The sequence below is a fragment of the Emys orbicularis genome, chromosome 2 (assembly GCF_028017835.1).
Source record: "Emys orbicularis isolate rEmyOrb1 chromosome 2, rEmyOrb1.hap1, whole genome shotgun sequence".
In the NCBI taxonomy this organism is placed as follows: domain Eukaryota; kingdom Metazoa; phylum Chordata; order Testudines; family Emydidae; genus Emys; species Emys orbicularis.
In genome coordinates, this window is record NC_088684.1 from 242,398,969 (window position 1) to 242,415,275 (window position 16,307).

The window sequence follows — 16,307 nt, forward strand, 5'->3', positions numbered from 1 at the left end:
ATATACATAAGCACAACAACTATATGTCTCATGGCACCTTTAAGATTGGCAACAAAAACATGCTTATAAATAGTGGGGAATGACTGCCTTTGTTATGTTCTTTGCTTATTCATAAATTAAAAAGTAGGACTTCTGTTGCATTTCATGGGTCCCTGAGAAGGTGAAGTCTTCCCAGGCCTTTTGTGATTGACAATAATAATGAGAGAGAGCGAGAGACCATGCCATAACTGATGATACAATCCCATGTGAGTACAGGAAAGGTTTTGATTTAAAATTGTTGTAGCAATATTAACTGTGCAGTTCCATAATTTCTATTTTTTAACTACTTTAAAACAGTGGTGGGCAACCTGCAGCATCAGGATAATCCGCTGGCAGGCCGCGAAACAGTGATTACATTGACCATCTTCAGGCACGGCGGATGCCCATCACTGCCTTAAAATATTGTAGGTTTCCTATGGCTGTTTGAGAACACTAAAGTGTGCAAAATGTATTTCAGTAGCTGAAGGGGAAAATTGATTTACTAGAGACAGAGGAATTATTTTTCAAATTCATCCAGGTCTAGGCTTAACTTCAGTTTAACCAAGGTTTTGTGCCTGAGAGTTCAATAGAATGGGACACCTGCTGCTGCATAGAGCAATTTTATTAATACTTTCCAAGGCCCCAATCCTACAAACACTTCATGCACAAACTTTAATACATTTGAAATTAGGGTGACTACTAACAGCAGTAAAGTTAAGCATGTGCATAAATGTTGCAGGATTGGGGCTTTCTAGTCTTCCTTCTGGACCTTACAAAGAGATAAGAAGGGAGTCACACGTTCCTTAGCTGTGACTACATACACGGTTGTAGTGATCTAATGACAAGTGTATAGCACTATAACTTTACTCTGTCATCTCTGCATGCTGGAGAAAAACGTGTGAGGGCCAGGTCCTGGTAAACATAGAAAATTGCATTTTCCTCCTGATGAATTTCGCAGCAGTTCTTAAGGCATTTTAAGAAGGCACTCCAAATACATTTTGTTTTATGTAATTTGGCTGGGTCCTGTCGGGTTGAGGAAAGCTACAGCAAGCTAATAATCCCAGCCAGCAGTGAGACAAAAAGGCTGAACAGCAGCAGGCTTTGTCTTTCTGGTCTGTCACTGTGATCTAGTCTCTTTGCATTTTTTTTCCACGCTCTTTCATGTTTTGCCAGGCTTCTGCAATTAAATACAGCACACGTTTTGCTCCGACAATACTAATGATTCCCCATTTTCCTACTGATGGATATTTACCTTTCAGTTGCCAACCAGGCATCAAGTTAAAATCTAGCAATCCTTATGACCACAAATTTAGCAGCTATTGAGTGTTTAGATTTAAAGCTTTTTGTTGGTTTGTTTTTAAATTTGACAGGAGTGAAGCTATGCCCATTGTAAGATGACAAAATGATCCAGTGAAATGTTTTTTTCTAGTAAACTAACCTGATTGCATGGGTGAATCTGGCCCTTGGGAAACATATGTTTGCTGTATCAAGATGCTGTCTTTACAGGACCACCTTTCTGACAATACCCACAGTTTGGGACAAATTCAGATCTAGTGTAAGCCAGTGTAAATCCACTGACTTCAACAAAGTTGTACCATCTTGCACCAGCTCTGAATTTGGTCATTAAGTTCATTGAGGAGTTTCCTTTTTTATTATTATGCCCATGACAGATCAATTACACAACAATTTCTTAGCTACACTATACATGTATATAGCCTGCTTTTCCAATGTAAAACAATTTATCCACATTGGGTATATTCCAGTACCCAATAGAAAGATATGTAACAGTTCTTTATTTGTCAGAAAGTTACCCTGTGTTTTGAGCAGGATTCCAAAATTGCTTTATGCTGTTTCTGTATGAAATAGTAACATGATTTTATAACGTTTATGGGAGAGAAATAGAAGTCTTAATAACTGATATTCCGGTGTTTTTGTTGGACCAATGCAAACACACAGATATAAAGTTACTGTATCCTTGTTCCATTTGTCATATTCCTGAATTATTCAATAACATTACCCACTGTCCTCCTTCTTGAAAGATCCATTTCTTTTGTTAATAATTAAGAGATGCACCAGCTTTCATTAATTAATGACTAATAATTAATTAATTATTCGTGTTTCTCATAAAGGATCTGATCCTACACTGAATGTCTCACAGGCCATGAAGCTGTTTCTACAGGATTAGACCCTTAGGTATATAACAACATTTGAAATTATTTTTCAAATATGAATACGTCCAAACATATCTATTGCAACATGGCTTGCATCCCCACCCAACACCACCCAGCAACCAAACTCTTAGGGACAGATCTCAAATGGTATAACTAGTCATAGCTCTACTGAAGTAAATGGAGTTATGACAATTCATACCAGCAGCGGTCTGTCTCATACGCTCTTCCAACTTGGTTCATAAATCAAACTAACAACCTGCTATTGGGATAATCTGGTAAAATGGTTTAGTGATGCATAGTTTAAAAAAATATATCTACAGAGACATCAAACTGTGCAAAAACCATGCTGTGATAAAGTTTGGAAATGGTTGCAAAGATTGGATCTGTATTGCTAACCAAAATCGTGCTGAGTAATCTTCTTTGTACATGGATCGAGCTGGTACATTGAGCTGTTCAGTGAGAATAGGGCCCAGGTTGTCTTTATTTTTTTGAATGCATCCCTACACGCTGTTACAGAAAGCAGTCTTTCCTTGCATTTTGGGGGAATGCACTTTAAAAAAATTAAAACATTAGGCAACTGATTTTTTATTTGGGCTTAGTTTCTTTAAGCATTTGGTCCAGCTGACAATAGCATGTACCTGTCTCTTCTCCCTTTGTCTTTCTGAGGAAAAAATTCTGTATTCATTTACACTGGGCACAGTTCTGTTTTCTTAATTTGGGGTCACACAGGTGTAACTGAAGGTGGAATTTGCCTTCTCTTTTTCTTCACTCACTCTTTCTGAGTCTTCCTTATTCCCCACTCCCTTATATAGTCTTTGTTTGTTCCCCTTGGCGTCTTTCAGTGGTGTCAGTGGCAATAGGAAAAGCTATAAAAGGTGTGAGTCAGTTGTTCTTCCATGGGAAGATGTATCAGTGTGAGAGTTCAGATTGGTCACTTGTAATTCTGCGGTTGCTGTGAGTATCCTTGAGACAAATGTACTTACACATAAGGCTTGTCTACACTTACCGTGCTGCAGTGACACAGCTGCAGTGCTTAGTGAAGACACTACCTATGCCCTCTCATCAACACAGCACTGTCTACACCAGGAGTTCAGTCAGTATAAGTGCAGTGCTCAGGGGTGTGGAAAATCCTGAGCAAAGTAGTTATACTGACATACGTTTGTAGTGTAGATCAGGGCATAGTGTGGTGCTATTCAGAGGGGACGGGGTAAATTCAGATTTACCATGGCCCAGTGCCAATACCCTTCTTACAATTTAGGACAGGCTTTGAATTAAGCCATTTTCATAGTTTACCATTCATTTTGATATATTGCATATCTTACTTCATGTAATTTTAATAAGCTTTTAAACCATATTCTGAGGGCCTCAATATGGGAAGGAGGTGCAAACTCAGTTCTTAATGAGGCAAGACTCTGATAGTTTTCAGTTAACTATGAATCAATATTATTAAGTCAGAGTCATGAGATCAGAAAATCTGTAACAGTGTCATGGTACAAGATTCAAGTCTCCATGGCATCAGTGTTTATTTAATAAGTGATCTAACCATAAAATTGAAAAGCCGTTTGTGTGAATTTTTTTGTGCCTACTATTATTTCAGAAAACAGCTAAGAACACTGTAAATGAAAGATTAGACAGAGAAATCCTTCCCCTGCCCGAGTTATACTTTGTGCATTTCACAGCACTTTGTGGATGGTCAATTCCACTCTTTAGCCAGTATAGTCAGTTTCCCCTGTTTGGGTGGGTCTCTCACACAGCAGCAAAGGAGGAGGGGAAAAAATTAAAAAGGAGGTGACCAGAAAAAATTAGCAGGTGCTCCTCATGGCAAGAGTAACACCTTAAACTAAATTATAAATCTTTTTTTAATTGCTAGATTTCAACTTGACTTTATTCCTTTAAGTGCAACAACAAAGTTTTGGTTATGAGAGGAAAAAATAAACAGCTTAATGATGTTGAGTCTAAAACAAATCAGGCTTGGGCTGCTTGTTGTTGAACTGACAATTTTCTGATAAACGGGCTGCTGGGATAATGAATACTGAGGTTAATATCCTACTTAACTCCATTTAGATTTTCAGCAAGGTTAACAGAAGCCTCATGCAAACTTTCTTCTTTAGCTGTTGTGGTTTAATTTTTGTGGAAGTGACTCTGATATTTTGGCTTGATTCCAGGCCTTAGCAGCATGGATTCTCTGCTCTTATAAGTAAAACTACAAATGGGAATGGTAAAATCAGTGATTTTACATTTCCATTTCAGACCTGTGGCTATGATGATGTCACAGCTGGAGAATTTCTCATGTCCTTCAGCATTTGCAAAAATGCCCCATACGATTGTTTTTACAGATTATTGCATATGACCAAAAAACAAACGGAACATTGCAGTTTGTCAGAATTGGATTCAGAGTATGTACTATAAATTGTTGGAATTTTTTAGATGTTTATTTTGGGGTTCCCAGTCAATAGTATTCATGACAGACTACATCCTCAGCTAGTTTAAATATACAGATTTATACCACCTTAGGATCTAACCCTTAAAATAAGCTCCTGTGCATAGATGTCATTAGTGTTTCTGTAGTTTGCTCCTTCTTGACTATGGGATCATTACAGTCAGCATGAAACAAATCTTTTTTTTAGGTAACTAGATATTTACTTGAACTGGCTTGTAATAGGTTTGGCATCACCATAACCACTTGCATACAGTGAGGCACATGTTCCCCTCTGCGTCTAGAAGCAAAAAAGCGGATCTGTGTGGAGGAAAGTAGTACTAGCCCTGTGTCATTCCAACCCTCAGAGCGCCTCTTCACATGCTTTGGAAGAAAGCAGCATAGGGAGAGAGGTAGGCTTGAGAATGTGTGGCATTGTTCCCTGCTCCCTCGGGGGGGGGGCGCGGAATGGACTAGATGACCTCTTGAGGTCTTTCCAGTCCTAAATTTCTATGATTCTATAAGTGAATAAGGTGCTCGGGCCCAGATCCACAAAGGGACTTATGCATTGCCCAGTGGTTTGAGCACCTCTCCTGAGAGATGGGATTCTCCTGTTCAAATCCTGTCTCCCATCATGCAGAAGGGGGAATTGAACCGAAGTCTCCCCTATTCTGGGTGAGTGTTCTACCCTCTGGGCTGTGAGTAGAGCCCTGTGTTCTTCACAAATATGAAATAAAATGAAAAACTATTAAAATGAAAAAAACTCACACCACAACCACAGTTCCTGTCCCTTGGGGCAGGGTCCAGCTCCCTGCTCCGAACATTGTGACCCAGCACACAGGGTCTCAGGGCCTCTCAGGTTTGGCCCAGCCGCCCCTCTGTCATTGTGACGGAGAGGCAGCTGGGCCAAATTTGAGTGAGTGGTGTTGTGACCCCATGCATCTAGTCACAATGTCCAGCTCTGAGGGACAGGAGCCCCCGGGCTTCAGTGTGAATTCGCTCTGCAGCACCTGCACAGGGCTGGACCTCCCCCTTCCCTTGGATAAAATGAAACAGGAAGTTCCTGAAAAATAAAATGAAAAGTTGTAAAAAGAATTTTACACAGGGCTCTAGTTATAAAGGGGACGGGAGGTGGTGGCTCCACCACCAGATTTTGAATGGGTTTTGATTTGGTAGATGTGCTCCAAATTGGGCCCCGTAGGCAAGATAGGTGACCCCCACCTATTTTCCTCTGGGGTGTGGATCACGCTGGAGCTCTGGCATGTAATAGGCCAGCGATTCTCAAACTTTATTGCACCGCGACCCCCTTCTGACAACAAAAATTACTACATGACTCCAAGGGGAGGGGACCAAAGCCTGAGCCCTGCTGTCCCACGTGGGGGGGGGGGGTAAAGCCTGAGCCTCACTGCCCCAGGTGGTGGGGGCATAGCTGAAGCCCAATGGCTTCAGCCCTGGGCAGGGGGGCTGTAATCTGAGCCCTGCTGCTCAGGGCTGAAGCCCTTGGGCTTTGGCTTTGGCCCCAGGTGATGGGGCTCGGGCTTCATCCCTGGGTGGTGAGGCTTAGGGTTTCAACTTTCTACTCGCACAAAACCGAAAACTCTTGCCCCGCCCCGTACCCAGCCCCTCCTCCGGGGCATCGCCCCTGTTCTATCCCTTCTCTGAGGCCCCGCCCTGATCACTCCATTCCCCCCCATCCCCCGCATTGCTCACTCTCCCCACCCTCACTCACTTGCACATTTTCACTGGGCTGGCTCAAGGGGATGGGGTGCGAGAGGGTGTGAGGACTTTGGCTTGGGGTGTGGGCTCTGGGGTGAGGCCAGAAATGAGTTCAAGGTGTGGGAGGGGGCTCCGGGCTGAGGCAGTGGGTTGGGTTGCAGGAGGGGGTGAGGGCTCCGGCTGGCAGTGCAGGCTCTGGGGTGAGGCCATGGATGAGGGATTTGTGGTGGAGGAGGGGGCTCCGGGCTGGGGCTGAAAGGTTTGAAGTGCGGGAGAGGGCTCCAGGCCGGGGCAGGCAGTTGGGGTGCAGGGTGTGTGTGAGGACTTCGGCTGGGGGTGTAGACTCTGGGGTGGGGATGGGGATGAGGGATTTGTGCAGGAGGGGGCTGGGGCAGAGGGTTGGGGTGCGCAAGGGGTGAGGGCTCTGGGCTAGGGCTGTGGAAGAGGGATTTGGGGTGCAGGAGGGGGCTCCAGGCTGGGGCTCAGGGGTTTGGAAGGTTGGAGGGGGGATCAGGGTTGGGGAAGGAGGTTGGGGCGTGGGGGAGGGGTCAGGGGTGGAGGCTTTGGGCAGCGCTTACTTCAAGCAGCTCCCGGAAGCAGCGGCATGTTCCCCCTCCAGCTTCTATGCAGAGGCGTGGCCAGGCAGATCTGTGCGCTGCCCCATTCATGGGCGCTGCCCCCGCAGCTCCCATTGGCCGTGTTTCCCAGCCAATGGGAGTTGTGGAACCGGCACTTGGGGCAGAGGTAGCGTGCGGAGCCCCCTGGCTGCCCCTGTGCATAGGAGCCGGAGGGGGGATATGCCGCTGCTTCCGGAAGCCATGTGGAGCCACGGCAGGCAGGGAGCCTGCCTTAGCCCCGCTGCGCCATCAACCAGACTTTTAACGGTCTGGTCAGCAGTGCTGACCGGAGCTGTCGGACTCCCTTTTCAAACAGGCATTCCGGTCGAAAACCGGATAACTGGCAACCCTAGTGGGGCTTGGGCTTAAGCTTTGGCCCCGGGCCCCAGCAACTCTAACACCAGTCCTGACAACCCCATTAAAATGGAGTCATGACCCACTTTGGGTTCCTGACCCACAGTTTGAGAACCATTGAAATAGGCATCTGGCTGCCTAGAAGGAGGCAGCAGTATGCATGCCCAGAGGCCAAAACTTAGGTGCCTAGGGATCTTTTACAGTGAAAATGTAGGCACCGAGTGAATTTAGGCGCCTACAAGTTTAGGTGGTAGCTAAGCAGGAGTTTTGTGGATCACAAATGCACCTAAATTTGGGCCTTTGGTGCCTAAATCTGGGGGTTTGGGCACCTAAGTACCTTTGTGGAGCTGAGCCTTAGATACTACAGGGATGAGTGCAGTATAAGAACCTGAATAGAACAGAAGCAAATGCTAACTCTGTGCTAGAAAATAAACGTGTGTCGGTTATGAAAGTTAAAATTCTTCCTTGAAGAGAAGGAAGGGAGCATATAGGAAGCATTCGTTGACAAAATGGATTATGCTCTACTCTCAACCCACTTGTTTGTGAGAGGATAGGAAAATGCATCCATTGCTGCAGACTTTCCCCTACCTTGCAACCTACCCCTAGAACAGAAACTAGCTTACCAAAGGTTAGAAGACCTACTGGTTATGTCATCTGGACAGAGAAAGTGTTCAGGATAATAATTCTGGCAAGCAATTACAACTGATTACTAATGAAACAACAGGTAGTTCCAAATTTATTAGTGGGAATACAGTATTCTGAAAATATACTAGTGCTTTTGAGAAACTTATTCACTGAAATCAAGGCTGCATAATACTCTTCAGTCAAACAAGAAAAATTAAATCACTTTTGAAAATCTATATAGAATGGAGGCTCTTTTCAAATAAGTATAGCTTTAGGCAAGAATGAATGAATTGCTCAAACTGAGGCATTGAATTTTGTGGCTGGCTTTTTAATCCTTCCCCATAGAAATCCTCTCCAGCTGTGCATGTACGGGGTAAAAGTAACAGTTTGGTTGGGAGGACAATAGAATTTATAGTTCTATTGATATCCTTCTCTTTTGAATGGTCTGATCCTTAGCATTTGCCAGACAAAAGATAAAGTTTGTCCCCGTTATCCAGAAAGGCTGTTATGTATGTAGACAGGTGGAAGGAAAGTGAGAAAAGAACTGAAACACCACCTGCATATAAAGTATCAGAGGGGTAGCCGTGTTAGTCTGTATCCACAAAAACAACAAGGACTCCGGTGGCACCTTAAAGACTAATCGATTTATTTGGGCATAAGCTTTCGTGGGGTAAAAACCCCACTTCTTCAGATGCATGGAGTCATGTATATTGACTCTATTATTAAGATGTCTTTCATTTCAGAAGGATGCCTTGTAGGAATGGGAGAGAGAGAGAGGCAAATAAATATTATCTTTATAGATTTGAGACGAATTCTTGAGATTTTGTGAAACTTGTTTGTATCTGAATATAAGAATTCCCTTTAGGCACATTTTAAATCCACCTTGAATTAAGGAGAGAGAGGATTAAGATAAGGATAAGTATGTTTCACCTACAATATTGTGAGGCAGGCAACTAGGGGCTTAAAGGGACAGGTGATGTGTGAGTGGACACATGGGGTCATGTGCCCCCCCAATATCTGCCTCCCATTTAGCACAGAGGTTTTCAAAATGTGGGGCGCACCTCCCTAGGGGGATGTGTCCCACAGTTTGAAAACAGTTGACTCCTGACAGGAGCCGGCAGACCGGAAGCTGATGGGAGCTGTCCAGCCCGCTCGGGTCCCTGGCTGTGTGCTGTGGGAGCTTGGGCACTGGTTGGCCGCCCGGCAGCCCTCCCTGCCCTGCTCCCCAAGCTGGCCACCTCTGTGCCTCTGGGCACTCCCCAGGCCACTGACAAAAAGAAGCCTGGTGCCGACCGGGAACACTCCATGGAGCTGGGCTCTGCCCATGAAGCCTGGCTGCTATGAGATGTTCCCTGAGGTGCTCCCTGCCGTACTCATCCCCCTTGGACACCTGCCTCTCAGCAGCCCGGTCACACCTTGCTCACTGCTCGGGGACCGGCCATTGCAGCCTGTCTCCCCACACTCCCGGCCCCATGGCTTCCAGGCTCGCAGTCTGAGCTCAACCATGTGAGCCCAGTGCCAAGCCCAGGCACTGGGGGCAGGCAGTTCAGGCAGGGTGTATTTGCTCCCACCAGCTCCGGAAACCAAGTCCGTGAGAACAGAGTGACCACTAGGGCTACCATATTTCAAGTTCCCAAATAGAGGACACAATCGGGGCAAGGAGGAACTGGAGGAGGTATTTGTGGGGTGTTGGAGGGATGTCTCTGTACAGGGAGGGATATTTGGGGGGTTCTGGAGGGGGTACCTGCAGCAGGGGTACCACCTGGAGGTGGACTGCCAGTTCTGGGGGGGATGGGCCGGCTTAACAGGGGAGCCCCAGCTGCTGCTGCCGAGGGGACACTGCATGCAGGGCTCCCGTTTCTCCCCGCCCCCATTCCTCATCCCATCCCTCTTCCCCACTGTCCTCTGCTCCTATCTCCTCCCCCTGCCCTATCTCATCCCTTTCCTGCCCCACTGCCTCTTCCCCCACCTCACCCCCTTTCCCATATCCCCCCCTTTGCCCTTCCTGTCCCCTCCTTCCCTCCTCCCCCCCAGGCACTCACTCTAGTACAGAAAACAGGATGCTGACCTGCAGGGCACCCAGCACATGTAGAAGGGGAAGCTGACCAGCACTAGAACCCAGAAGGCAGCGTCCAGCTGCAGAGGCACCGCTGGCAGGAGAAGCAGCTCCATACTCCAGCCGCTCCCATCCCAGGTCTCTGTTTGGGGAGGCAATGCCCCCCCAACCTCAAACTATGCCCATGGACTCCAACCGGTGCTGCTAGGCCTCATCCTGGGGCGGGGGAGCTGATGCTGCTGGGCTCGATTCTATGCCCTGTGTTGGCTCACTCTTGCCCCTCTCACCCCGCCCTAGTTACGGCTCTGCATTTGTGTCTTGATTAAGGGTCTATTCATTACAACAGAATCCTGAGTCATTTCTGCTACAAGAGACACTGCACTCCTAGTTCCCTCTGGGGAGGCTAGCAGCTGCTGTGGTACCACTGTTAACGTTCAGTCCTGTGCTTATTGTATTTTATTCCATCCCAGTGGAAGGCGGGGATGGGGGGTGAGGACCATTGTGACAGTACTGTGCACTAGCACCTCTCCCAACCTGCCGTCTTGCTCAAGTCTCAGCTTCCATTTTTCTTTTTAAAGTCAACCTGTAACAGTTTTGGTGTGAAAAAAATCCTTGAAAATGTGTTCAAAGTGTAACCAAAGCAGCAATGTCTCCAAGGTTGCAGAGAGCAGGAAACTGTAGCTCCGAGAAGCTTAAAGTGCCCATTCATCTTAATGCAAATGGTATTTTCAGTGTCAAACATTTGAGCAATGAAATTGCTAAACATGTAGAAAAGGAGAGCATGTATCATATTATGAAAATGCGGACAAGCCAGTGAGTGCCAGGATATTTTAGTGCATGATTAGGTGGGTTTGGGAGATACCACCACTTACCAACAGGGTTACCAACAGTCCCTTATTACAAGGGACATCCCTTATTTATTCATCTCTGTACAATAAGATCGGGAGCAGCTGAGTGCTGCAAAAAGCAGCAGGAAATACTCCTGGCAAATATAGGTTAGTACTGCTTATTATTATCAATAATACATAAATTAATCATTAATATTAGGAGGAGAGATGGGCAGGGGTGCTATTTTTGAGACAGTGTTGGCAATCCTACCCAGAGAACACATTGATCAAATTCTGAAAATCTGCACTTTCCAAGAAGTCTCATTTTGACATCTTAAGCGAGTGGTACTACTTTTTCCCTTTCTCTTCACTTCAACCCCAGGATCAGGTGATGGGCCTTGGGACTCTAAAAACTGAGAAAGTTTGACAGAACTTTTACAATATAGAATAAGTATCATCTGCCATTCAGTCTTTGTATTTCTTGCCTCACAAAGTTCTGAGGACATCAGCAAAAATGTTAAAAGCAGGTCTCCCAGAGATACTGTTTTTGGATGTGTCAGGGACCACAGGGCAGATTATATCATTGATTCTTCACGCATTTGTACTGGCAAATCACAAAAACTAAACTAACACTGAATATGGCTTTATTCATATGCCTATCGCTTACTCTGGAGGAACCAATACATAAAACATTAGAACATATACATTGATAAACAGCTGTTAATGTTGCTCCACAAAACTGAAACAGCTTTTCCCTGCAACATATTAATGATTAGATCCATTCCATTGCTGTGCTCTACAGATTTATGTTTTGTATCACAAGAGTTCTTCTGAGCAGCTGCAGACCTCTGGAAATTTTTTTTTAGTTAAAATGAAAAGTTAACTAAATATGCAACATGTAACAGCTACAGATATGAAGCTTGTATACAACAGCTCCTGCTTTTCTGTTCTTTATAAAGAGAGCCGTGCCTGCATATTTTATATTTATCTTCTTTGTGTTCCTGTTTTATAGAACATTGAACTGGAAGAAGTTAAATTGTAGACTCAGGGAAAATGTGATGAATTATTCTGATAATACTTCACATCCCAGTGTTCATTTAACAGGTACTCCACCCAATGCAGTCGATCACAACATGTCAAACAAACAATGCTATTTTACCCTGATAGTACTGGGTGCATTTTGTTTTTTATGTGCAGGATCTAGATTTATTTATATATATATATATATATATATATATATATATATATATATATATCCCTCACTGCTTTTAGTTATCAGGCTCAGGTGAAGGCCAGCTGGAGATGGTCTTGGTTTTCAGAGATGGTGCCAGCTACTACAGTCCTTGCTAGTTGGTCAACAAGGAGTGACTTAAGGTGGGCTTGAAGTGGCTGCACCTATTCTCATGGCAGGAGGCAAGGATCTGAAAAGCTTAACCACTTGTAGGAGAACAGTAGAGCAGCAGAAGGTAATGAGCTGAGTGAGTCCCAACACTGTGATAGCTGGAGAGCAGCCTTCCCTCAGAAAAGTGAGTCAGGAATTGGCAAAAAAACAACAACCCAGGGCTATAGTTTTAGCTTCTTAGCTAAGTGCTCTCTAAACATTAATTATATTTATTGGCCAGTTGTTGCTGTTTCTGCAATGGGAGCTCTGGTAAATGGATTGGAGGCTGTTTAGTTTCAGTGCCATCAGTAACTAAGTGTCACCTTTGCTGAGATGCTGGACCTACTTTTGTTGATACTACTTATAGTGCATCAAAACAGTATGCTCAAGGGACTATTTCTGTTTAGTTCAGCAATAGAAGGACATCACTGTTACAGAACTGTGCTGAATCAGTTTTCTAGATCAGCGTTTCTGAACAACCAGTCTGTGGACCAGCACCGGTCCCTGAGAGCTCCCTGACACAGTTTAGGAAGGCAGCAAGCTGGTCCCTGGTATCAAAAAGTTGAGAAACACTGTTCCAGACTAATAGCATCATTCTACACTAAAAGTGAAGATCTAAAAATGGAGTGTATTTAATGTGTTAATCCAGCCCCCTCACTATAACCCCCTTCTTGGGGAGGAGAGGAAAGGAAATACTCCTATGACTCTCTTTTGCCACAGATTAAAAAAACCCCATACAGGATTCTTATAATGAATACCGAGAGGACTTATTACTTGAGGCTACTAGACAGTGACTTTGTATCTCTCCCTGGTCTTCTACCTACCCATCGAATACAATGTATGCTGACTATTGTCAGCTGGCAAGGAGTCTTTAAATCCTGGTCTGGTCTATGCAGTTATAGAAGGGACCATATTGATAGTGAGAAAATGCTACCCTCTGTTATACCTATGCAACACTCCTGATATCAGTGGTCATACAGGTGGAGCCATGGGCAGAATTTGGTCCATAGTGAGATGGGGGAAAGCACTGCCTCTTACTTATGTGTATTTGGTGACTTGGTGGGTAAACCTCTTAGAAAAAGACAGTTATCTCACAATAAGAAGAAGCTCAGTAATATTAGGAAAGGATAAAGGCCTTAAAATTCCAAATGAAGACCACCTATTCTCCAAGACTTGGGATGTGGACCAGGTGTGAGAGAATATGGTGGCCTGGCCCAGCTAATATAGACATCAGATGAATGAAGCAATAGGAGGGAAAGGAAGAGAGGTATAATGCCGAATTTGTGGTGTATTATTTGGTGGTTCTTTCTAGAACGTCTATATTTTAATAGTAGACCTATAATAGATGTTACAGAATGGAAAGAAAACTCTTGGATCCTGTTTCTCTAGAATTTTCTGTCATACAGCTGATTTTTAATCAGTTTTATAATGCCATGTGTAGTGAAGCAGAGTGGCCTCCCTCCAGACTTGAGAGTGAGAGACCACTGCACTCCCCCTAGTGGGCAGAGCCAAACCCGTCCCGTGTCTTCACCAGAAGTATCGGGGTGGGGCAGGAAGTATAAAGGGAGGGCCTCCAGGTCAGTTGAGTGGGAGCCAGATGTCTCCAGCAGAACTCCAGAGCTGACCCTGTGCTGTGCAGTGCTCTGCTCCTGGGAGACCAACAACCCTGGAGAGGAGTTGCTGGGACTGATGTCCTGAGGAGACAGAGGACCCTTGGACTACTGAGCCCCCTGCCCAGACTGTGGTAGGAAGTAGCCCAGGGAAAACAGACGTTAGTCCGGTTTTGTTGCTGGATCAGTAGGATCCCTGCTAACCTGGTGGCGGAACCATTTGCCACTGTTAAGGCCCTGGGCTGGGACCCACTGGAATAGGGTGGGCCTGGGTCCCCCTAGCTGCTGCTGCCAACCCCATCCCTGGGGTGGCAGCCTATTCACCAAAAGGCCTGTGCTTGTGGCTTACTCCAGCCAGGAGACTATGGTGTCCAGACTGTTTGTTTGCGAGCTGCCCTTAGCCAGGAGGCTTAGGCTAAAGCCTGCTCCCTGCTCTGCCCCGACCAAAGGGCCAGAGCTTCTCCTATAGACTGTTTGTCTGCTGTCTGCCTTAGCCTGGACGCTGTGGGCTAAAGATTGCTTATGCTCTGCCCAGCATAGAGGGCCAGAGCCCTAGACTCTTGATTTGCAGCAGCCTTAGCTGGGAGACTCTGAGCTAGAGTGCCAGACAGTTAATAGTTATTTGCCTCTGCTAGGAGGCTACAAGCTACAGACTGCTTACCGCTCAGCCCCGCCAGCAGGATCCGAGCTGCTGCCTGATGCTGTGAGGCCTCCCTCCGCATTTGATAGCAAGGGACCACTACACCATGGCACATGAAGTGATGTCTTGAAAGCTTTTCAGGCGTGCACACACTTTGGATGTCTTGGGCACCTAAAGAGACAAAGCTGACTAAAATCATGTAAGATGTGAGCAAAAAACTGTTCACTGGAAAGTGGGACAGCTGTGAACATAGGATGTTATAGAGAGCCCCTGTTCTGTGCAGTCAAGGAATATTTTTGTTACATTAATAGCTACAATAAGAATGTGAGGGACATAAGATGAATACTTCTGAACTAATGGAGATGGTAACATGCTGTAAAACAGGAGAATGACTAATCAGAAAAAAATACAGTTGCGGTCAGCAAGGCCTTTTCCTCAAGGATTAGTGGAAAAGAAGGTAAAATAATCTAACAATCAGAAGAAGTAAACAGAAAATCTCACCAGCCTCATCAAAACAGTACTACACTTAAAGCTAATGATGGGGGACTTTCAGAAGGTTCTAAATTGTAATGCTCAGCCAAATCTTCAATGCTGTTAATTTTCACCAAATTTGATGTATTTCTGAACCCTTTAGCTCCTGGAGTCAGATGTTCATGTGAAAATTTAAAATAAATAAATAATTGTTTCTAGCCCTCATCATTGTGAAAGAAAGCTGGAAAATGTGACCCCAAAAGGCTCAGAATTCAGAAAGCAAATAAGATCCCAATTGTTTTTTTAGTATCATGTTTTGGGTCTCTGACTCACGGTTTTTGAGTGAGATGGGGGCAGGCAGTGAGGATGCGAAGGAAAGAAGTGGGAGCAATAAGAGAAAACTATACTGAAGAAAAAAAAAAAAGACTAAATGGAAACCACAATTCCTCTAGGGCTAATTTCAGTTGATTTGAAGCGAATGTAATTGATAGGGATATTTTAGATTCAAAAGCACTGAGGGCTCTGGAAAGTGTTTTGGCTTCATTTTACTTTTTGTACATTTTATTTTAGCACTGGCCTGCATCCTTGGGAAATATCAGCTCTGGGAGATGTCAGCTTGTCACCACCAGTGGCTATTCAGCTGGAAGTCTATAGCAGCTTGTCCTACAGGTAACAGATCCCTTAGAACAGATCACAACAAGGCAGATTGCAATATACTTAGAGTTCTACACTTTTTCTGGTGGTGACAGACTGACAGTGAGAGAATCTGCAACAGCTGACAGAGCAGTGGCAACCTGCCTAACATTAAATAAAACATCACAAATTGGCGGGGGGGGGGGGGGGGAGGAATGCTGTCCAATAAAGCAGAGTTGGAGAAGCACTTTACAGCCTGAAAGCTCTTTGGCTTCCCACCATACGGTTTAAACTTCCCTTTCTGTAAATGGATAATACACAACTGTAGTTGTGTGAAAGAGGAAAGGGGGCAAATGAAAGCATGTGAAAGATTTGGGGAGCTCTCAGTGGGACACACCGAGTGCGAGTTTGGAGGCTGGAATGACTAAAAAAATCTTACTAGAATTCACTGATGTTTTAGTGGCTTTAATTAGAACAGAGCAAAACATTTTTGATCTCTCCCATCTCATAATCGGTGCACCACGCAGGGCTTGGGCTGCAACAGAGATTTTGTATAGTTGCTTATCAGAGAGCCATTCACAGTAATTAGATGGGTAATAGCAAATTACCTATTGGACTTCATGGATCCATTGCAGCTTCTTCCTTTCTAGGTTATAGAAAGTTCTGCTTGGGGTAGGGTTATGACCTTTTTATTTTATTTTTCCCCCCCAACCTAAATTTGAGATCCAAACACATGGAGATGGTGGAAGCTTCTCTTACCCAACACCTGTTCC